This window comes from Mus caroli, unplaced genomic scaffold (assembly GCF_978045245.1).
Source record: "Mus caroli unplaced genomic scaffold, Mus_caroli_1 scaffold_18, whole genome shotgun sequence".
Taxonomy (NCBI): Eukaryota; Metazoa; Chordata; class Mammalia; order Rodentia; family Muridae; genus Mus; species Mus caroli.
The window spans coordinates 75,924,481-75,947,291 of record NW_028227273.1 but is presented as its reverse complement, the minus strand read 5'-3'; the positions used below and the strand labels follow the sequence as shown (position 1 = coordinate 75,947,291).

Genomic DNA, 22,811 nt, shown 5'->3' with positions numbered 1-22,811 from the left:
ATACTTTGATTTCTTTCGAAATCATTATTTCAGAGTGTGTTTCCTGCATTTCTTTAAGGGATTTGTGTGTTTCCTCTTTCAGGGCTCCTACCTGTGTTACTGTATTCCCCTGTTTTTCTTCTAGAGAGTAATTTATTTCCTACTTAAAGTCCTCTATCATTTTCATGAGGTGGGATTTTTAGATCATAATCTTGTTTTACTGGTACATTAGAGTATAAAGTCCTTATAGTGGTGGGAGAACTGGGTTCTTAAGTTGCCAAATGCCATTGGTTTCTGTTACTTATGTTCTTATGCTTACCTCTCACCTTCTGGTTATCTCTGGTATTAATTGACCTTGCTGTGTCTGACTGGAACTTGTTCCTCATGTGAGTCTGGTTATATTGGGCCTCCTTGGGTAAGGCTATCTTTGGGTGTGAGAGGGAGGTCTGGAGTACCTGATCTGTGAGCCTAGCTTTGGCAGACATCCTGGGAGTAAAGGTGACTCTGGGTCTGGGTGGAGCGAGGGTGGCTGGCGCAGTTCCAGGGCACTGTTTCAGAATGGAAAGATGTGTCTATGGCAGGTTGGGAGGTACTGTGTCTTCTGTGTCCCAGGGATAGGGATCCCAGTTAGGCCAGGTATTGGCAGATATGGGAGACTTGCCTGTGAGTCTTGTGGTGTCAGAACTCCTGGGCATCATGCTGTATCTGTGAGTAAGTGTAGTGGAGTTGGGAGCCTGGAATACACAATCTTATTTTACTATTTCTATGAACATGTTCTGTGCTCATGAGAACTATTACTCTCGGTGTCTGTGTGGGTATGAGTGTGTGCACATACATGTATGTTCATGCCCTTTCAAGAATTCCATATAGACTGAGCTGTAAAATTGCCAGAGCATTTAAGAATGCTCCCTGATTTTACTTATGACCCAAATTTAATATCTAGTATTCATATCCCTTGGCATCTGTCTTTAGAATATGGCATCCACTCTTTCTTCTGGGTTTCTGTGACAGTGTGATTTACTAGTTATCTGTGTAAACTAACCATCAAATGGGAGGTGGAGTCCACGTGGGTGAAGCGAGTAATACTGTTTTGGATAGCGCATAATAGGTATACACTCAGCACAGTTTATATCCAGTGTAAAATCTTCAGTTCAGAAGGCTCCAACACCCAAGTATTTGGATATCTAGGTGTACCCCTGAATATTAATAACACAGGGCATTAAAATGCAAAAGCCTTGTCCTGGCATCTTGGTTAACAGCTTCTTGGAGATGAAGCAAACATACAATTCAATAATAGCTAAGTAAGTATGAACAACTGACTTTAAAATCTTATAATTGAGTTTTGTATTCTTCCATTGAATTTTACCATCAAGTATATTAAATTCTAGCTGAATCTGAAATTAAACAACTGGAGAAACCATTGAATGAACTTGCCATTTCAAAATCTTTTGTGAATTAGTCCACAAGCTCTCATGAACATCCAATTGTGTGTAATGATATATAAAGTAAAGCTTTTATATGAAATTTATAGTAAATTTATAGTGGCTTTAAATGAAATTTATAGTAAATCCTTTGTGTTTGGATTTCAGTGAAATGTTTCAGTAAATAATTTGCTTAATCAGTCTGTTTGACTGATTAAGGCCCCAGGTGTGTTGGTGCTGGCGCCAACCAGAAAGGCATATATTTTGATTTTATCCTGTTGATAGTTTAATGAAGTCCTAGCTACCACTTGCTCTTCTTGGAGCATGAGATGTAAGATTTCTCTGCTAGAATGTTTGAGGTAACTTGTGTACATGTCATATATACACAAATAGAGATAATTTCACTTCTTCATTTTCAATTTGCCTCCCCTTGGTCTTCTTTAGTTGTCATATTGCTCTGGCAAGAACTTCATTTACTATCTCAAATAGATAGGGGGTGAGTGGAAAGTGGGCAGCTTTGTCTTGTCCCTGATATTAGTGTAATTGATTTTAGTATCTCTCCATTTTGTTAGATGTTGGCTATTGATTTGGTGTATATTTTATTCATTATATTTAGGTGTGTGCATTTTTTCCTGATTTCTCTAGTACTTTTAATATGAAGGGGTTTTGTATTTTGTCAAAGGATTTTTCACCTTCTAATGAGGTGATCATGTGATTGTTTTCAAAAAATTGTTTATATGGTATATTACATTGATTATTTTTCATATATTGAATCATCCCTGTATTCCTGGGATAAAGCCTACTTGATTATGATGCATGGTGATTTAAATGTGTTCTTGGATTCAAATTGTGAGTATTTTATTATTTTGCATCCATGTGCATAATAGAAATAGATCTGATGAGCTTTTCCTTTGTTGAGTCTTTCTGTGGCTTAGGTATCAGGGTAATTGTAGCCTCACACAATGAGTTGTGTTGGTATTAATATTTCACTGAAAGTCTGGTGTAATACTGTACTAAAACTTTCTGGTCTTGGGCTTCCTTATTTATTTATTTATTTATTTATTCATTTATTTATTTATTGTTGGGCAGAAAGATGACAGGAAAATTGATATGTCCCTGGGATGGCAGGTTGCTCAGGGAAGCTTGGCTTGGCCCAGAAGGCTCAGATAGGATAGATGAGTAATACATCTATTTCCTATGTACATACACTCATTTTACCAGTTTTGTTTTCTTTCTTTCTTTCTTTCTTTCTTTCTTTCTTTCTTTCTTTCTTTCTTTTTTTTTTTTTTTTGTAAACAAGGACTTAAGTATAGATAAGAGGTCTAGTGGTACAAGGAGGGCCCTGGGGACTTCCATAATTTAACACTTTCAAAAGCACAGATCACTGCATGAGGTGGGGTGTTGGCTGGAGGGGGATGTCCCCTGCCCTGCCCTCTCACACAGGGGTACTGTGGAGCTGGGCTGTTGTGGGCTAAATCTCTCTCAGATGTGAACAGTCACAAGCTGGAACAGGGATGTGGTTAACACTGATGCTTCAGAGAACTGGTCATTGAACTTGGTGGTGGGTGGAGGACTGGACCATGGCCACACAGGCCACTGCATCCCCATGGCTGGGCCAATCTAGTGATCCCCTACTATTTGTGCAGTGTGGGGCTTGTAGCAGTCCTTCCATCATGATTACTCTTGTTAATACAGTGATCCTTGAGGTCAGCAGGGATGGTTATGGCTAGGAGGCCAGGGACATGGGACATAGATGTTTCACACCACAGTGCCATTAGGGTAGCTGCCTGGTTGGGGGGAAATGCCCTCTACCATTGCCTTTCTGGGTGACCTGGGGAAACTTGCTTCCCCTGCCTGGGCCTCATTCTCTTCGTCTGTGAATGCCTTGCTTGGCAGAGTCCAGGTGCAGATGAGGCCCTCTTGGCAGGTAGTGATGGTACACTCCTACAGGCCAGGCATTCCTGAAATATCTTCTTACACAAGAGAGTCTCCAATAGGGAACTTCATAGATTTGAGGGCACAGTGTTGTGCCCAGCAATTGGCTGGATCCAATTGGCTGCGGGGGGTGGGGGATGAGTGAGGGTGAAGATCAGCTTATCATTGCTGCTATTGCCCCCACTGCCCCTGTGGCAGATGCTCCCTAAGCTGTGGTAGTGCTTGTGTTCCTTCTCAACCCCCCTGCAGTGTCACTATGGCAAAGCGCCAATGCCAGGCTCCATCACTACACTAGATCCACCAGGCTTGCCACACAAGATGGGTGTGGGAAGCTGTTGGAACATTACAGGGAGCAGGACAGTGGGCATGCACCTGTCTCTTCAGCCTCAGAACTACCAGAAGCTGGTGGGCCTGGAAGGGTGTGGGTACAGGCCAGAGATGGATGAGGGGAGAGCACATCTTCTGTGAAGTCCCACAGGCAGAACTGTGTGTTCTTCCCAGCTGAGCCAAAAGCAGTATATGATGGAGCCAGCCTTGGGCAGTGGGGACACGGGGGCTCCTGTGTCTGAGCTGGTGACCTAAGGTCCCTCCTCTTCACCACTGGGATCTCCATCACCACTGGCTGATGTTGCTTCCTCTGTGTGAGTGGTGTAGGGATCAAAGGCTACAACCTTGACCCAGGACTTGTGGCCATGATCTCTAGCAGCCACAAGACCCTCCATGAAGGGCCATACAGTGACCAAATCATCTAACCCCTCCTGTCACGATGTAGCAGCCATCATGGCTCCAGCACAGGTATAGCAGACCCCCAAATTAGCTCTCCATGAGCCCTCACAGCATGCTGTCAAAGTAGAAGACATGCAGGCTGTGATCCTGGCTGAAGCAGGCTAGGTGTTGGCCATCAGGTGAGAATGCAAATTTGTTGATTGGCCCCTCACCCACTTGGCTAGTGGATTGTGGATTACTTTGCTTTTGGCTTCATGGACAGCAAACCTCTCACCCTGTTTCAGCAGACTCTTCTGGGGTTGGGTGGAGGCACACAGGTAGGTGATGTAGCGGTACAGGTGGCCACTGGCGTTAGAAGCATGGAAGACTCTCTGACTCAGGCAGCCCCTTCAAATATGTCACCTGGTCTTGTCAATCAGCAACTCTTCATTGAATAGCTTGCTGGTGTCTTTCTTGATGAGGTTCAAATACTTCACCTGGCCTATAGAGAAGGCCACCAGCAGGGAAATGTTTTCTGTGGCAACTGTGAACTCCTTGAGGTCCTGGCAGGTGGGCTGGGTCCCCCTGTAGATCTGCTTGTTGATGGGCTTGTTGAGATCAATGGGCCTTTGGCTCCTGCAGCAATAGCAGCTGGGAAGAAGTAAAGCTCATCGCTCAGGTTGAAGCAGAGATGCTCTCCTCCCGCGCCTAGTCCCAAGGGCATGGAGGAAGGCTCCAAGCGACATCTTTGTTGCCTAGGTGCAAGAGGTGGACAGCAGGCAGCAGGGGCTGGGCTTGGGGTTGGCGGGCGCTGAGAAGCGGTGTGCAGGGAGGGAAAAGACCGAGGTGGGGTGGAGTGGACAACATGGCACCAGGCCCGGAAGCTGCAGCAGGATGGCTGGGGTCTGAGCAGATGTTTGGCCAGACCTGCAGGTCACATCACCGGAAAGCAGCTTGATATCTGCTCAGTCGCCCATAGTGGCCCTGGGACTAGGGCTGCCTTCCACGATGCCCACAGCCATCTTGGCTGCGTACCACACCCCCACCCCCCACTTGTCTGTTGATCTTTACTAGCAGAGTTGAGGATGTCTTTTTGTTTTATCTGTTTTTCATTTGTTTGTTTTTAACATTGCCAATGTGGAAGATGTTCTGGTTAACAATACTACTCCACAGTGTTTGTAAACTATCTCCTGCTTTTCTCCTACATTGTCCCATACATACCATGAGAAAGGCAGCTATAGTTTAGATTAAATTTACAAAAAAAAAAAAACCCTCTTGTTTCCTAAATTCTCTTTTTAATTGTCATTATTCTGGGAACTCTTCCATGTGTGGGACAGAGTTTTCACTTCACTGCAAGTTGAGTCACTACTGTGAAAGTTTAACACTTTGAAGTTGGAATAAGGGAAAACATCGTCTGATAGCTGTAATGTGAGTGGAAGCTTGGCAGTTGTGTTCTGGTGATCCCACTCAAAGGGTAGGAGCCAGCTGCTAATCAGACATGAGCTGGAGTGGTGGATCCTTCCAAGGGCCTGTCTGGAAGATGGCTAAATAGGCTATGGAAGACAGAATAAACTGCTATTGAAATACATATCTCTGCCGATGTGGAAAATGTCTGACACTAGACTGGAAGCCTTGGACAGGAACCAGTCTGTGGTGTTGCTTTAACACACACTTAACGCTGAGTGAGTTACTCATGTCTTTCAAGAATAACTGGCCAATCTGAACCTCCAGGCAACCCTGCTAATCAGAATAGGAGGAGGTTTTTTTCTGGTCGCCATGTTCTAGGTTCTTGTAGCTTAGCAGGCATTATTGCTTCAGTGTGTTCTGTAGTGAATGCTACTGCTGGGTTGTGTCAGAGGATCTCAGGCATGCCTCAATGTTGCAAAATGGTGAGCACATGTTTAATGTCTCAATGAAGAGGAGGAGGGAGCTGAAAAGGAGGGTCATTTCAAGGACTTGGTGTCAACTAACATCTAGGTGCAGCCAACTGTGAAGCCCCTGTGGTACTGGCCATTCTCAGGAGGTAGTTGTGGCATCTGAACTGCTTAACTGTGGGTATTCATCTGCACATTTCTAAAATAAACTTGTGTACAGAAACATGCCTGGCAGAATGGGAAATCCAAAAGGACAGATTTCTTGGCTGTCTTCAACATGTTATGCCTTTAGAATTTAGGTGTGAAATGCATTTGAAGTTAAATTTTTTTGGAGGTTTTAAGTGGCATCTCTATGTGGGTAGCCACATATGATTTTAAGCTGTGACCTGAGTGAGGTAACCCAGTCACAAAAGAACACACATAGTATGTACTCACTAATAAGTGGATATTAGCCCAAAAGCTAGGAATACCCAAGATACAATTCACAAGACCACATAAAGCTGAACAAGAAGGAACACTGAAGTGTGTATGGTTCTGTCCTTCTTAGAAAGGGGAGCAAAACACTCACAGGAGGAAATATGGAGACAAAGTGTGGAGCAGAGACTGAAGGAAAGGCCATCCTGAGAGGTTCTGCAAGAGCCTGAAAAATACAGAGGCAGATGCTTACATCCAACTATTGAGCTGAACATAGGGTCCCTAAGAGAGGAGATATAGTAAGGGCTGAAGGAGCTGAAGGGGTCTGCAACCCCAAAAGAAGAACAACAGTATAAACTAATCAGAAACCCCAGAGCTCCCAGGGACTAAACCACTAACCAAAGAGTACATATGGAAGGACCCATGGCTCCAGTTGCATATGTAGCAGAAGATGACCTTGTTGGGCATCAGTTGGAGGAGAAGCCTTTTTTCCTGTGAGGGTTCCATGCCACAGTGTAGGGGAATGCCATGGTAGGGAAGCTGGATTGGGTGGGTGGGTGGGTGGGTGGGGAACACCATCATACCAGCAGGGGGAAGTGGGAATGGGATAGAGGGTTTTGGGGGAGTGGGAGAAACCAGGAAAGGGGGGTAACATTTGAAATGTTAATAAAATATTCAATACAAAGTGACTAAGAGTAGGGGAAACCAAGAAAAAGGGTAACATTTGAAATGTTAATAAAATATTCAATACAAAGTGACTAAGAGTAGGAGAAACCAGGAAAGGGGGTAACATTTGAAATGTTAATAAATAAAATATTCAATACAAAGAGACTAAAATTGATGAGTAAAGGTTTTACCAGTTTTTAGGAGATAGTAAATCACACCAAGTAGACTTTTTATGGTTGAAGATTGTCACTATAACATTCACAAATAAGCAGTATTTCAACCAGGCCTATAGCAATTAGAATTCTAGGATACTCAAGTTTGTTCTCCAGGATATTTCAGAAATAGGGCTCCAAACTACAAAAGGAGACAACCCTTATTTACAGCCAACCACTCTGCCCATCCCTACATCAGAGATTAGGTTTGTTTAGCTGCTGAACAGGTCTTTTGAAGGTTCCAATTGAAAGACTCTGAGAGGAGCCCCTAGCTCAGGCCTCAGGACAAAAGCAGACACCCAAGAACTCATGATAGACTGAGCTTGTTGCAAACCACATGAGGCTTTATTCGGGGAAAGCCAGAGCTCTGGGGATGACTCATAGCCCACGCAGGGGTAGAGGAGTCGACCTGAAGAAGAAAGAGGTCCCAGTTTTTATAGGCCCTCAGGGGAGAAAGGAGAAGGGGGGAGTAGGGGATTTCCAGATCTAAACAAGGTCTATTCTCAAGAAATGGGTATGGGAGGGGTACAAGGAAAGAGTCTGGTGCAGGTGTAGCAACTCAGGATTGGCGGGGCTGTGGTTGCTGGGGAGATTTTCTGACTCTTTCTCAGCAACCAATGTCACAAACACCTGGCAATGGGCTTCATCAGTGGGCACACACATGGGTCAAAGAACGGTTGAAACATTGGCAGACACACAGGTTCAAGGAGTTGCCAGAGCATTGTGCACCTCTATTTTTCTAAATCAGTGAAGCTAGTTCTGCTAACACTGACATCTACCTTGCCAATTTCAGGGCTTCTGTGTCCTTTTACATTCTGTCAGGATCTTTCATTTCCCACTTCTTCTAGTTACTAGTTCTAATCTTAGAACTAAACTGCTATCTCTTCTTTAAGGTTCTGCAGAGACTGGGATTGTTGTCTTAGTACTAACAGCTGGACTGCTGACTGTGAGCATCCACGTCTGTGTTTGCTAGGCCCCGGCCTAGTCTCACAAGAGACAGCTATATCAGGGTCCTTTAAGCAAACGCTTGCTAGTATATGCATTGGTGTCATCGTTTGGAGGCTAATTATGGGATGGATCCCTGGATATGGCAGTCTCTAGATTGTCCATTCTTTTGTCTCAGCTCCAAACTTTGTCTCTGTAACTCCTTCCATGGGCTTGTGGTACTTTATAGTTCACTCCTATATACTATCATATCATCAGCCTATTCGTATATGTTGAAATCTTCTATTTTGTGAAGTAGTAAAATACCTATACCATCTTACCTTTTAGGTTCATTTGATTGGAATATTTTTCCCATCTCTTTACCCTCACTTATAACCCAGAGATGCTTCAGCAATCCTGACCCTGCCCCTCTCTGGGAAGTTATTGGTATTACAAATGTGTGCTGTACTGTGCAGTGTGAGTCAGGCTAACCTGAACCCATTGTCATAGGAATATAGCCTCATGCCTAGCTAGAAAACTCTGTTTAGTTTTTGGGGGCTTGCCTGTAAATACTGCCCCTGCATTTCATTTTCCTTTCTCTCTACTCTTCTGCAACTGTTTGCTGACCAGCTGAATCTCTAAAGTTCTATTCAAGGCGCCATGAGCTCCTGCCTGAAAACTTACCCAGAGTCCTTGTTTGTAAGATTTTATTCTAAGGGAGTTCTTGTCACTCATTGGTATGTCAAATGCCCTTGTAGTAACAAATCTAGTTCCTAATTTTTTTTTTTTGAGACAGGGTGTCAGAGACCATCCCGTGAGAAAGCAAGCCCTTCACAATCTCCCTGACAGGCCAAATGGCCTCGTGCTAGGAGCTGGTTATAACTTTCTCCTCCCTATTCCCTTCCTGGCACCTGAGGCTGTAAAAGCTGAATTATAGTCCCCTCTTCCCTATCTCTTCCTGACTCCTATGCCATCCAAGGACATGAGTTATGCCTGAGCCCGGCCTGACACCCCAAGGCTGTCAAGGAGGATCTATGTTCCAGAGATAAGATGCAGAGTGCCCACAGCCTGGAGCCTGACTTCGGCCCTCATGTAAGCAGATACCCACTTCTTTGTTCTTTGTAAAATTCCCCCTCGACCCTTCCCTATTCCCTGTGATGTATGCTTTAAAACAAGGCACCTTAGCCTAATAAATGGAGACCTTGATAGGCACCCTTCTTGGTCTCTGCTTTTCTTCCCCTTTCTCCCATATCCTTACAGGTTTATAGTCCTCCTTGCATCCACGAATAACTGAATCCCACGGGATGGGATAAGTGGTACCCAACGTGAGGGCAAGGTCTGAATCATAATTCCTTCCAGTGGAGGTTCCAGAGAAGTTCGTCATGACCCCAAGAATTTAAAAGTAGTGAAGGACCCCTTCTGCCACTCACAGGAGTGAGAAGTCCTTGGTGAACTGATTCATCTCCACTCCAGGATATAGGAAACAAGCTATCCAAAGAAGCAGCCTTTATAAGTGACTTAAAGATGGCTCTCAGGGAAAGAGCAGTTTGAGTTAAAAAGAAAGATTTGATAGACTTTTTTATTTTCATAGACCAGTCATGTCCGTGGTTTATTATAGATGGAGCAGAAATACATTGTAAGAAATGGAGAAGAGTAGGTAGAGAATTAAATGACATTTTGGCAAAGCAGGGCCCCAAGGCGTTCCCTGCAAATGTATTTACTTATTGGAGTTTAATCCATGATTTGGTAGAAAATGCAGTTGATGATCCAGAGAAATAGCAGCTTTTGTCAGTGGCAGAATATTGCCCCTGTCCCTTGTCTCAGGAAGCTGTAGAGGGCTCCCTCACTACTACAAAGCCTCCAAAAACTGCAGAGGGTCCTAAAATGCCACAGGCTACTCTTTATCCGCATGTCTCCTTAGGCACTTTGCCTGTGCAGCCTGCCCCTACCAAACCACCACTGATCAATCCAGTCTTTAAAAAATTCTTTGGGGCTGGTGAGTGGGGCTGGTGAGATGGCTCAGTGGGTAAAAGCACCTGACTGCTCTTCCGAAGGTCCAGAGTTCAAATCCCAGCAACCACATGGTGGCTCACAACCATCCGTAATGAGATCTGGCACCCTCTTCTGGAGTGTCTGAAGACAGCTACAGTGTACTTACAGATAATAAATAAATAAATCTTAAAAAAAAAAAAAACTCTTTGGCTGAGGGCCCTTTAATTTCTGGGGACTCAGACACTTTAGAGGAAAAGGTAGTCCAGCCCTGTATGTGGCCCTGCTATGTGCTTCAGCCCCGCCTTGCAGTACCCCTCCCTATTTGCCACCCATCTGTGCTCCTGGGCCATGGCCTAAGGCTCTGCAGGTTCCCACTCTCATTGATGCTAAAGATAAGCTCCCCTCTCAGGTAGTAGAATTACAAGAAGTGTTAGAGTTACAGCAACAGTATACTTGCCTGTCCACAGAGCTCGCATCAGTCCAAATTTCTTTAAAAGAGACTATCCTTGCCCCTCCTCCAGCTGCAGTCTCAGGCGGCATAATAAAGACAGCTCCACGAGTCTTAAAAACCAAAACGTTGGCTTTCCCTGTAATCACTTGCTTCACCAGAACTGCTAGCTGTGACCTGCCCACTTCTACAGGGGAGAAGCAGCCTTCAGCCATCCGTGCCAAATCTGCATCTGCAGAAATAGGGCCTTTAGAATTGCCCCAGGCAGATCTCTCCATAAACACTAACAGCGAGGGTGGAGAGGATTATGAGAGTGAAAATGAAGTAGAGCACGAGCTGGAAGAACAATTGACTCTTCCTATCTGACAGACAGAGTTTCGTAAACTACATTTCAGGGACTTAAAAGAGCTTAACTCTGCATCTGCCCCTTATACACTCTCGCTCCTAGAAGCCCTCCCAGGAGGCGGACATATGCTCCCTTAGTGAGTGGATCAGAGTGATTCAGACAGTTTTAACTCATGCACAGTTTCTTTCTTGGAAGGCCGATTTTGATCATTGCCAGACCATTGCAGTAGCTAATCAAAGAAACCCTCGAGCGCCATCTACTCTCAGGACCTTTGAAAAGCTTTCTTGTCAAGGAAAATATGTGACAGAAGCCAGACAAAAACTTGTTCCAGCGGGTCTCTTGGCTCAGACTGCTAACGCAGCATTGGGAGCTTGGCATGCCATTCCTATGAAAGGTTCCATTATTACTCCTTTAACTAAAATTATTCAAGGAGCACAAGAGGACTATAGTGAATTCGTAAGTCGTTTGCTTGAGGTTGCAGAGAGGACCTTAGGTCATGAGGATGCAGACAATAAACTTGTTAAACAATTGGCTTTTGATAATGCCAATTCAGCTTGTATGGCGGTCTTGCTCGGTAAGATTAGAGACAAAAATCTTAATGAGATGATTCATCTTTGTCGTGATGTTGATATGTTTACTCACAAGATATCTCAGTCAATCTTGCAATGGATGCAGCTCTTCGGCCTGTTATGGCAATAGGCGCAGCTCTTCAGCAAGCTGGCCCCCAGAAAAGTTGTTTTAAGTGTGGCCAGCCTGGACATTTTGCACGACAGTGACCCACTGCACCCTCCCTTAACGGTGTTCCAGCACAACTTGCTGACCATTCTTTTCGCCCTACACGGCCCAATTTTCTTTGCTCACACTTTAAGAAAGGCAAGCATTGAGTAAACACTTGCAGAGCTCAGACAGATTTGTCTGGAAGTCCCTTGCATCCTGTTCAGGGAAACAAGTATGGGGGACAGCCCCGAGTCCACAAAACCAACTCATTTCTTCCAGCCTCGGGGTACAGCCGGCAGACAAATCAGCTACTGGTCTCTCCAGAACCACCACAGGCAGCGCAGGCCTGGATTTGTGTTCCTCCACCAGCGCAATTTTAACACCAGAGGATGGCATTTACATCCTCTCCATGGGGGTCTATGGGCCTCCTCCACCCAATACTTATTTTTTAATATTAGGGCGTGCTTCTGTCACTTTAAAAGGAATTACTGTCCATCCCTCATTAGTAGATAATGACTACACTGGAGAAATTAAAATTTTAGTTAGTGCCTCTCAAGGGCCAATATCTATACGCAATGGGCAACGTTTAGCACAAGCCTTGCCTCTACCTTTCCTATCCAGCAATGGGCAAACGCCATGGCTCTTCGCAGCCAGGGTCATCAGACCTTTATTGGGTACAAGCAATTACCAAAGATGGCCCGACACTCTGCCTTAAGATAAATGGCAAGCGTTTTGAGGGCCTTTTAGACTCAGGTGCAGATTCCACTGTGATTTCACAAAGTGCCTGGCCTCCTGGTTGGCCTTTAAAGACCTCTTTAACTCATTTACAGGGAATTGGACAATCAAAAAATACTCTCCAGAGTTCACAGTTGTTGACTTGGGAAGATGATGAAGGAAACTCTGGTTCTATTCAGCCTTATGTCATCCCTGGTCTGCCCGTTAATTTATGGAGGAGAGACATTCTTTCTCAAATGAGGGTCATTATGTGCAGCCCTCAAAGAAGAATGTTGTTTTTATTCTGACAAGACTGGTTTAGTTCAAGGTAGTATAGACAAAGTTAGAGCTAGTTTAGAAGAGAGAAAATGCAACAGAGAGAAACAAGAATATTGGTATAAAATTGGTTTTCTACTTCTCCTTGGGTCACCACCTTACTTCCCAGCCTTTTGGGACTTTTCTTCGGTATTTTGCTGCTTTTTTCTTTTGGCCCCTGGGCCTTTAGAAAATTAAACACTTTTGTTAAGTCACAGATTGAAGCTGCTTTAAGTAAGCCAGTTGCAGTCCACTACCATTAGCTGGATATCCAGGACTCAGACGAAGAAGATCCTCCTCCCACCGAGGCAGAAACAGCAACTCATCTCCAGTTTTCCACCCTTGCTGCTAATTCAGGGTCACCTTGGTTCCTCAGGCTTTGGAGACAATAGGGACGAGGAAGGGTGACCTCCAACTCCAAATATAACTTAAGAGCCACAAATTGTGGTGTTACAATTGGCATACTTCTTGTAGAGGCTTTACTGAATCTGAGGTTGACAATTCTCCTTTAGGAGCTGCACTGAACTCAGAACTGTGCATACTGGTTTGTGATAATACCAATCTGGTAACGGCCCAGTATGGGTACAAGCTAGGCATTGCAGGGGAAGGTCCAAATAGACCGTTTCTGAGTTCGCTGAGAGACAAACCCGGTTTGGATGGAGATTGGTATCTAGTTTCAGTTGCAAATAAAGAATTTTTCTAAGGCTTTGCCTCCCATCTCCCAAAGATACCAAGAGCCACAAGTGTGGGTCATGACATCACCAACGGGAGGAATCGGGTCACTGTCCCACCCAGCCATGGTTAACGCCCACTCATTTAAGGATGAGAAAGATTATTTGATCACCTCATTTAAGTGTGGCCTTATTAAATTTAATTTAGAAGGGGGAGATGTCAGAGACCATCCCGTGAGAAAGCAAGCCCTTCACAATCTCCCTGACAGGCCAAAGGCCTTGTGTTAGGAACTGGTTATCACTCCCTCCTCCCTATTCCCTTCCTGGCACCTGAGGCTGTAAAAGCTGAATTATAGTCCCCTCTTCCCTATCTCTTCCTGAACTCCCATGCCATCCAAGGTCATGAGTTATTATGCCTGAGCCCGGCTTGACACCCCAAGGCTGTCAAGGAGAATCTATGTTCCAGAGATAAGATGCAGAGTGCCCACCACCTGCAGCCTGACTTCGTCCCTCATGTCAGCAGATGCCCACTTCTTTGTTCTTTGTAAAATTCCCCCTCGACCCCTCCCTATTCCCTGTGATGTATGCTTTAAAACAAGGCACCTCAGAGTAATAAACAGAGACCTTGATAGACACCCTTCTTGGTCTCTGCTTTTCTTCCCCTTCCTCCCATATCCTTACAGGTTTGCGGTCCCCCTCATACCCACGAATAACTGAATCCTGTGTGATGGGATAACAGGGTTTTCTGTGTTGCCCTGCCTGTCCTGGAACTCACTCTGTAGACCAGGCTGGCCTCGAACTCAGAAATCTGCCTGCCTCTGCTCCCAAGTCCTGGGATTAAAGGCATGCACCTGGCACCTGGCACTCATAAGTAACCGACACCTGGCACACCTAAGTAATTGAAACTAGACTATGATATTTATTTTGCAACCTTTAAGGAAAGAGTAACTGAGTAGTTTTCATCTCTTTTCATCCTCTTCTGGACTGTCTCTAGATAGAATCTGCTCTGCCATTATTATTTTCCATGTTATGATTGGGACAAGTTCTTGCATTCTTCTATCACCCTCTCAGTCATTGGCTTATCAGCTTTTATTGAAAAAAAAATAGAGAAAAATGGGTATCAATCCTTATATAATATTGAGGCAGGAAATACTTAACCTGATACTGTGCCCAGATTTGGTAGCACAGATATCAGTGTGTGAATAATGCAACAATAATCTTTGTACTATGTACAATAATATTATGATGAAAATTTTGCTACCTAAAAATTTCATATATGAATGGCCTTAGAAATTTGCCTTGGAGGAGATGGATGTGAACCAGCTGGTGGCTGAACTCAGAACAAAATAAAGGAGACTCATCCCAGACTTGGATGCATGAAGCTGAGGATATCACCAGGGTGCCTTGCCCACGGAGTCTCCTGACACCCGAAAGGACCCACACAGGATCCCCCACGGGATCCTAAGACCAATGGTGAGTGGAACTCAGTGTCTGTTCCAATCCAATTGCGCCAGACCTGAGACTGCATTAACTAGGGAAGCAGATAACCCGGCCTGATCAGGGGCACAAGTCCCTTCCGGTCCACTCCAGCCCAGTGGTGCCTTGCATGCGGAGTCTCCGGACACCCGCAAGGACCCACACAGGATCCCCCATGGGATCCCAAGACCTCTGGTGAGTGGAACACAACTTCTGCCAGGAGGCAGGTTCGAACACCAGATATCTGGGTACCTTCCCAGCAAGAAGAGAGCTTGCCTGCAGAGAATACTCTGACCACTGAAACTAAGGAGAGAGCTAGTCTCCCAGGTCTGCTGATAGAGGCTAACAGAGTCACCAGAGGAAGAAGCTCTAACCAGAGAAAACTATAACAGCAAGCTTCAGAGATTAACAGATGGCGAAAGGCAAATGTAAGAATCCTATTAACAGAAATCAAGACCACTCACCATCATCAGAACGCAGCACTCCCACCCCACCTATTCCTGGGCACCCCAACACACCCGAAAAGCAAGACTCGGATTTAAAAGCATATCTCATGATGATGGTAGAGGACATCAAGAAGGACTTTAATAACTCACTTAAAGAAATACAGGAGAACACAGCTAAACAGGTAGAAGACCTTAAAGAGGAAACACAAAAATTCCTTAAAGAATTGCAGGGAAACATGACCAAACAGGTGATGGAATTGAATAAAAACATCCAAGACATAAAAAGGGAAGTAGACACAATAAAGAAAACCCAAAGTGAGGCAATGCTGGAGATAGAAACCCTAGGAAAGAGATCTGGAACCATAAATGCGAGCATCAGCAACAGAATACAAGAGATGGAAGAGAGAATTTCTGGTGCAGAAGATTCCATAGAGAACATCAGCACTACAATCAAAGAAAATACAAAACGCAAAAAGATCCTAACAAAAAAAAACATCCAGTAAATCCAAGACACAATGAGAAGACCACACCTATGGATAATAGGAGTAGATGAGAATGAAGATTTTCAACTTAAAGGGCCAGCAAATATCTTCAACAACGTTATAGAAGAAAACGTCCCAAACCTAAAGCATGACATGCCCATAAACATACAGAAGCCTACAGAACTCCAAATAGACTGGACCAGAAAAGAAATTCCTCCCGACACATAATAATCAGAACAACAAATGCACTAAATAAAGATAGAATATTAAAAGAAATAAGGGAGAAGGGTCAAATAACATATAAAGGCAAGCCTATCAGAATTACTCCAGACTTTTCACCAGAGACTATGAAAGCCAGAAGATCCTGGACAGATGTTATACAGACACCAAGAGAACACAAATGCCAGCCCAGGCTACTATACCCGGCCAAACTCTCAATTACCATAGATGGAGAAACCAAAGATTTCCACGACAAAACCAAATTCACACATTATCTTTCCACGAATCCAGCACTTCAAAGGATAATAACAGAAAACAACCAATACAAGGATGAAAATCAAGCCCTACAAAAAGCAAGAAAATAATCCCTCAACAAACCAAAAAGAAGACAGCCACAAGAACAGAACCCCAACTCTAACAACAAAAATGAAAGGAAGCAACAATTACTTTTCCTTAATATCTCTTAATATTGATGGACTCAATTCCTCAATAAAAAGACATAGACTAACAAACTGGCTACACAAACAGGACCCAACATTCTGCTGCTTATGGGAAACCATTCTCAGGGAAAAAGACAGACACTACTTCAGAGTGAAAGGCTGGAAAACATTTTCCAAGCAAATGGTCTGAAGAAACAAGCTGGAGTAGCCATTCTAATATCGAATAAAATCGAATTCCAACCCAAAGTTATCAAAAAAGACAAGGAGGGACACTTCATACTCATCACAGGTTAAATCCTCCAAGAGGAATCCTCAATTTGGAATATCTATGCTCCAAATGCAAGGGCAGCCACATTCATTACAGACACTTTAGTAAAGCTTAAAGCACACATTGCACCTCACATAATAATAGTGGGAGACTTCAACACACCCCTATCATCAATGGACAGATTGTGGAAACAGAAACTAAACAGGGACACAGTGAAACTAACAGAAGTTATGAAACAAATGGACTTAATAGAAATCTACAGAACATTTTATCCTAAAACAAAAGGATATACCTTCTTCTCAGCAACTCATGGGACCTCCAAAATTGACCATATAATTGGTCACAAAATAGGCCTCCACAGATACAAAAATATTGAAATTGTCCCATGCATCCTATATGAATTCTATGGACTAAGGCTGATCTGGAGAGAGCACACACTAGCAGCTTGACAACACATCTAAAAGTTCTAGAAAAAAAGCAAGAAAATTCACCCAAGAGGAGTAGACAGCAGGAAATAATCCAACTCAGGGGCGAAATCAACCAACTGGAAACAAGAACTATTCAAAGAATTAACCTAACGAGGAGTTGGTTCTTTGAGAAAATCAACAAGATAGAAAAACCCTTAGTTAGACACACTAGAGGGCACAGGGACAGCATCCTAATTAACAAAATCAGAAATGAAAAGGGAGACATAACAACAGATCCTGAAGAAATCCAAAACACCATCAGATCCTTCTACAAAAGGCTATAGTCAACAAAACTGGAAAACCTGGATGAAATGGACAAATTTCTAGACTGATACCAGGTACCAAAGTTAAATCAGGATCAAGTTAATGTATAAACAGTCCCATATTTCCTAAGGAAATAGAAGCAGTTATTAATAGTCTCCCAGCCAAAAAAAAAAAAAAAAAAAAGCCCAGGACCTGGGTTTAGTGCAGAGTTCTATCAGACCTTCAAAGAAGATCTAATTCCAGTTCTGCACAAACTATTCCACAAAATAAATGTAGAAGGTACTCTACCCAACTCATTCTATGAAGCCACAATTACTCTGATACCTAAACCACAGAAAGATCCAACAAAGATAGAGAACTTCAGACCAATTTCCCTTATGAATATCAATGCAAAAATACTCAAAAAAATTCTCACTAACCGAATCCAAGAACACAATAAAGCAATCATCCACCCTGACCAAGTTGGTTTTATTCAAGGGATGCAGGGATGGTTTAATATACAGAAATCCATCAAAGTAATCCATTATATAAACAAACTCAAAGACAAGAACCACATGATCATCTATTTAGATGCGGAGAAAGCATTTGACAAGATCCAACACCCATTCATGATAAAAGTCTTGGAAAGATCAGGAATTCAAGGCCCATACCTAAACATGATAAAAAGCAATCTGCAGCAAACCAGTAGCCAACATCAAAGTAAATGGTGAGAAGCTGGAAGCAATCCCACTAAAATCAGGGACTAGACAAGGCTGCCCACTTTCTCCCTTTCTCTTCAACATAGTACTTGAAGACATAGTACCTAGCCACAGCAATTCGACAACAACAGGAGATCAACAGGATACAAAGTGGAAAAGATTAAGTCAAAATATCACTTTTTGCAGATGATATGATAGTATATATAAGTGACCCTAAAAATTCCACCAGAGAACTCCTAAACCTGATAAACAGCGTCGGTGAAGTAGCTGTATATAAAATTAACTCAAACAAGTCAATGGCCTTTCTCTACACAAAGAATAAACATGCTGAGAAAGAAATTAGGGAAACCACACCCTTCTCAATAGTCACCAATAATATAAAATATCTAGACATGACTCTAACACAGATCTAACACGGAAGCAACTAACAGACTCTAACACGGTAGTGAAAGATCTTTATGTTAAGAACTTCAAGTCTCTGAAGAAAGAAATTAAAGAAGATCTCAGAAGATGGAAATATCTCCCATGCTCATGGATTGGCAGAATCAATATTGTAAAAATGGCTATCTTGCCAAAAGCAATCTACACATTCAATGTAATCCTCATCAAAATTCCAAATCAATTCTTCAACGAATTAGAAAGAGCAATCTGCAAATTCATCTGGAATAACAAAAAAACCAGGATAGCAAAAACTCTTTTCAAGGATAAAAGAACCTCTGGTGGAATCACCATGCCTGACCTAAAGCTTTACTACAGAGCAATTGTGATAAAAACTGCATGGTAATGGTATAGTGACAGACAAGTAGACCAATGGACCAGAATTGACGACCCAGAAATGAACCCACACTGAAACTTATAGAGGAGAAATTTGGGAAAAGCCTCGAAAATATGGTCACAGGGGAAAAAATTCCTGAATAGAAGAGCAATGGCTTCTGCTGTAAGATTGAGAATTGAGAAATGGGACCTCTTGAAACTGTAAAGCTTCTGCAAGGCAAAAGACAACGTCAATAAGACCAAAAGGTCACCAACATATTGGGCAAGGAGCTTTACCTATCAAATCAGATAGGGGACTAATATCCAATATATATAAAGAATTCAAGAAGGTGGATTCCAGAAAATCAAATAACCCCATTAAAAAATGGGTCTCAGAGCTAAACAAAGAATTCTCACCTGAGTAATACCAAATGGCTGAGAAGCACCTGAAAAAATGCTCAGCATCCTCAATCATCAGAGAAATGCAAATCAAAACAACCTTGAGAATCCATCTCACACCAGACAGAATGGCTAAGATCAAAAATTCAGGTGACAGCAGATGCTGGTGAGGATGTGGAGAAAGAGGAACACTCCTTCATTGTTGGTGGGATTGTAAGCTTGTACAACCACTCTGGAAATCAGTGTGGTGGTTCCTCAGAAAATTGGGCATAGTACAACTGGAGGATCCTGCAATACCTCTCCTGGGCATATATCCAGAAGATGTCCCAACCGGTAAGAAGGACACATGCTCCACTATGTTCATAACAGCCTTATTTATAATAGCCAGAAGCTGGAAAGAACCCAGATGCCCCTCAATAGAGGAATGGATATAAAAAATGTGATACATTTACACAATGGAGTACTACTCATGTATTAAAAAGAATGAATTTATGAAATTCCTAGGCAAATGGTTGGACCTGGGGGCATCATCCTGAGTGAGGTAACACAATCACAAAAGAACTCAAATGATATGTACTCACTGATAAGTGGATATTAGCCCAGAAATTTAGTATACCCGAGATATAAGAGACAATTTGTAAAAGACATTAAACTGAAGAAGAACGAAGACCAAAGTGTGGACACTTTGCCCCTTCTTAGAATTGGAAACAATCACCCATGGAAGGAGTTACAGAGACAAAGTTTGGAGCTGAGTCAAAAGGATGGACAATCTAGAGACTGCCATATCCAGGGATCCATCCCATAATTAGCCTCCAAACGATGACACCAATGCATACACTAGCAAGCGTTTGCTGAAAGGACCCTGATATAGCTGTCTCTTGTGAGACTAGGCCGGGGCCTAGCAAACACAGAAGTGGATGCTCACAGTCAGCTATTGGATGGATCACAGGGCCCCCAATGAAGAAGCTAGAGAAAATATCCAAGGAGCTAAAGAGATCTGCATCCCTGTAGGTGCAATCACAATATGAACTAACCAGTACCCCGGAGCTCTTGACTCTAGCTGCATATGTATCAAAAGATGGCCTAGTAGACCATCACTGGAAAGAGTGGCCCATTGGACACTCAAACTCTTTATGCCCCAGTACAGGGGAACGCCAGGGACAAAAAGTGAGAATGGGTGGGTAGGGGAGTGGGGGGGGTATGGGGGACTTTTGGGATAGCATTGGAAATGTAATTGAGGAAAATATGTAATAAAAAAATATAAAACAAAAACAAAAAAATTTTTCATATATTTTTTTTCCTTATGTATTTGCTTTAGAAGATAATGCTTGTCTGTGTATGCTCGGCTGTTCTCAATGCAGGAATGGATACAAGGTAGGCGTCAGACTCCGATATCAACTTGAGTCTTGTCCTTGGATACTTGTACAAATGTGGGACAACATGTCTGTCAGTTTTGTTGGTTTGTTCTTACATTATTGGCCTATTGACCTGGAATGTAGGCTTTTGTACATGTCAATCATGTTCTGTTATGGTAAGCTTCCCCCACGTCTTGAATGTCTTGAATTTGGTGGAGAATCATTCCGTTTCCGAGATGGCATGTATTGATAACCTTATTACTTCCTAAACCTTCTTAGTCATAGGACAGTAGGTATATGGCATTCTTCCTGTCTGTTGTGTTGCCTTTGAATTTATGGTGAAAATAATATGAGTATTTTGCCTATATGCATAAATATGCATCTCATGTGTGTCTGGTATTTTCAGTAGTCAGAAGATGGCCTCAGAACTCTTAAACTTATAGTAATGTTTACTTATGGGCCCCCATATAAGTACTGGCGATTGAGGACCCATCTTTGTAGGAACAGCAATTGCTCTTCACTTTTGAGCCAGCTTTCCAGTTTTTTGCCATTTATTTATCAGCAATATTTACATTGCTAATATTTTCATCTGTCCATTTTTAATTGTGTAAACATGCTTTACCCTGTAGTAAGAGATTATTATTGTTACAATTAAAACTGGGACAGGTTGTAGAAGATGAATATACACCTGGGGTGAATGTATGATTCATTTTAAGAATATCCTGATTTGTTTCCTTCCTTGTGGTTTGATTATTTGATTTTTTTTTTTTTTGCTAGGGATACTGTGTCATAGTATATAACTCTGGCTGTCCTAGAACTCATGGTATAGACCAGACTAGCATCAAAAACAATGATAAATTTTTACCTCTGTGTCTTAAATGCTGACATTAAATGCATTTGCCAATCCAACCATCTTGCTCATCGCTTTTGTTGTTAGTAATTATTCATACAATATTTCTGTGTGTGCTTAGTACTATTGATCCAGTTACTTGATCTTTATGTCCATTAATTGGCCTTTCTCTTTCAATGGTTTATCCAACTCAAAGGGGGGGGAAGTACTAAAATTATTTGATAATATGGTCAATGAAATATAAATGTCATATATTTCTGTATTCTGCTTTCTTTTCTACATATATGGGACATTTTAGAATGCAGTGACATATGAGGATATAGTGGTGAATTTTACTCGAGAAGAATGGGCTTTGGTGGATGCTGCTCAGAAGAGTCTCTTCAAAGATGTGATGCTGGAGACCTGTAGTAACCTCACTGCAATAGGTAAGACTGTGAATGTTGTTTCTCTATTTTAAATAAGGGGGCAAATGTACTTGTGTTGTTGTGATTGTTTGTTTGTTTGCTTCTGTTGTTGTTATTGATGCACTTCTCTAATTTCACTTGAGAAAGAATAAGAATGAAGTGAATAGATCACACCAGTTTGTAAAGCTCATGATGACAGTTTCTAAAAATTTTTCTAACTTCTAGTAATCTATCATACATTTTCTGGTGTTATATTCTAGGGTATAAGTTGGAAGATCACAAGGTCAAAATATTGTGGAAATTCTGGAAGACATAACAGGTAATTTTCTTGTGCATGCTGATTCAAGTATGCCTTTGCAGAAAACATTTTTTGTTGGTTTTTTTTTTTCGAGGCAGGGTTTCTCTGTGTATCCCTTGCTGTCCTAGGACTCTCGCTGTAGACCAGGCTGGCCTCAAACTCAGAAATCCACCTTCCTCTGCCTCCCAAGTGCTGGGATTAAAGGCATGCACCACTACTGCCTGGCATTTGCAGAAAACTTAATGGGTTCTTGAAACTTCAGTTAAAATCAAGAGTGTAAATAAGTATTTAAGGATACAATTATTAGGTTCTCACAAATGCAGTACCTCAATATTAGGTAGTCTATTTGTGTTTGCAAGGCATTCCTTTAAGACAGAAAACATGGCAACAATGCCATAACAGATAGTACCATTTTAAGTACAACCTCATTCAAGCTAGTCTGTAGAACGGCCAGTCCGTTTGGTCCCATACCACTCAGATAGGGCAAATAGTGTACACATTCAATATGTAATCAGTTTATATCCAAAACTGTCTGATATGAAAGTCCATAGCATACTAATGTTGCTTATATACTAGTAGCAAGTTTGCTAATATTATTGAGAGTGGAATTTCATGGAAGTTATGAAGGTTGTTGTAGAGAAAACTTAATCCAAATAGCA

At 42.5% G+C, this 22,811-nt stretch overlaps 1 pseudogene; it reads right to left on the bottom strand.

Moving 5' to 3' along the window:
* Positions 1 to 3,158: 3,158 nt before the first annotated feature.
* Positions 3,159 to 8,632, bottom strand: LOC147000505 (dystrophia myotonica WD repeat-containing protein pseudogene; annotated as a pseudogene).
* Between the last annotated feature and the right edge of the window lie 14,179 nt (positions 8,633 to 22,811).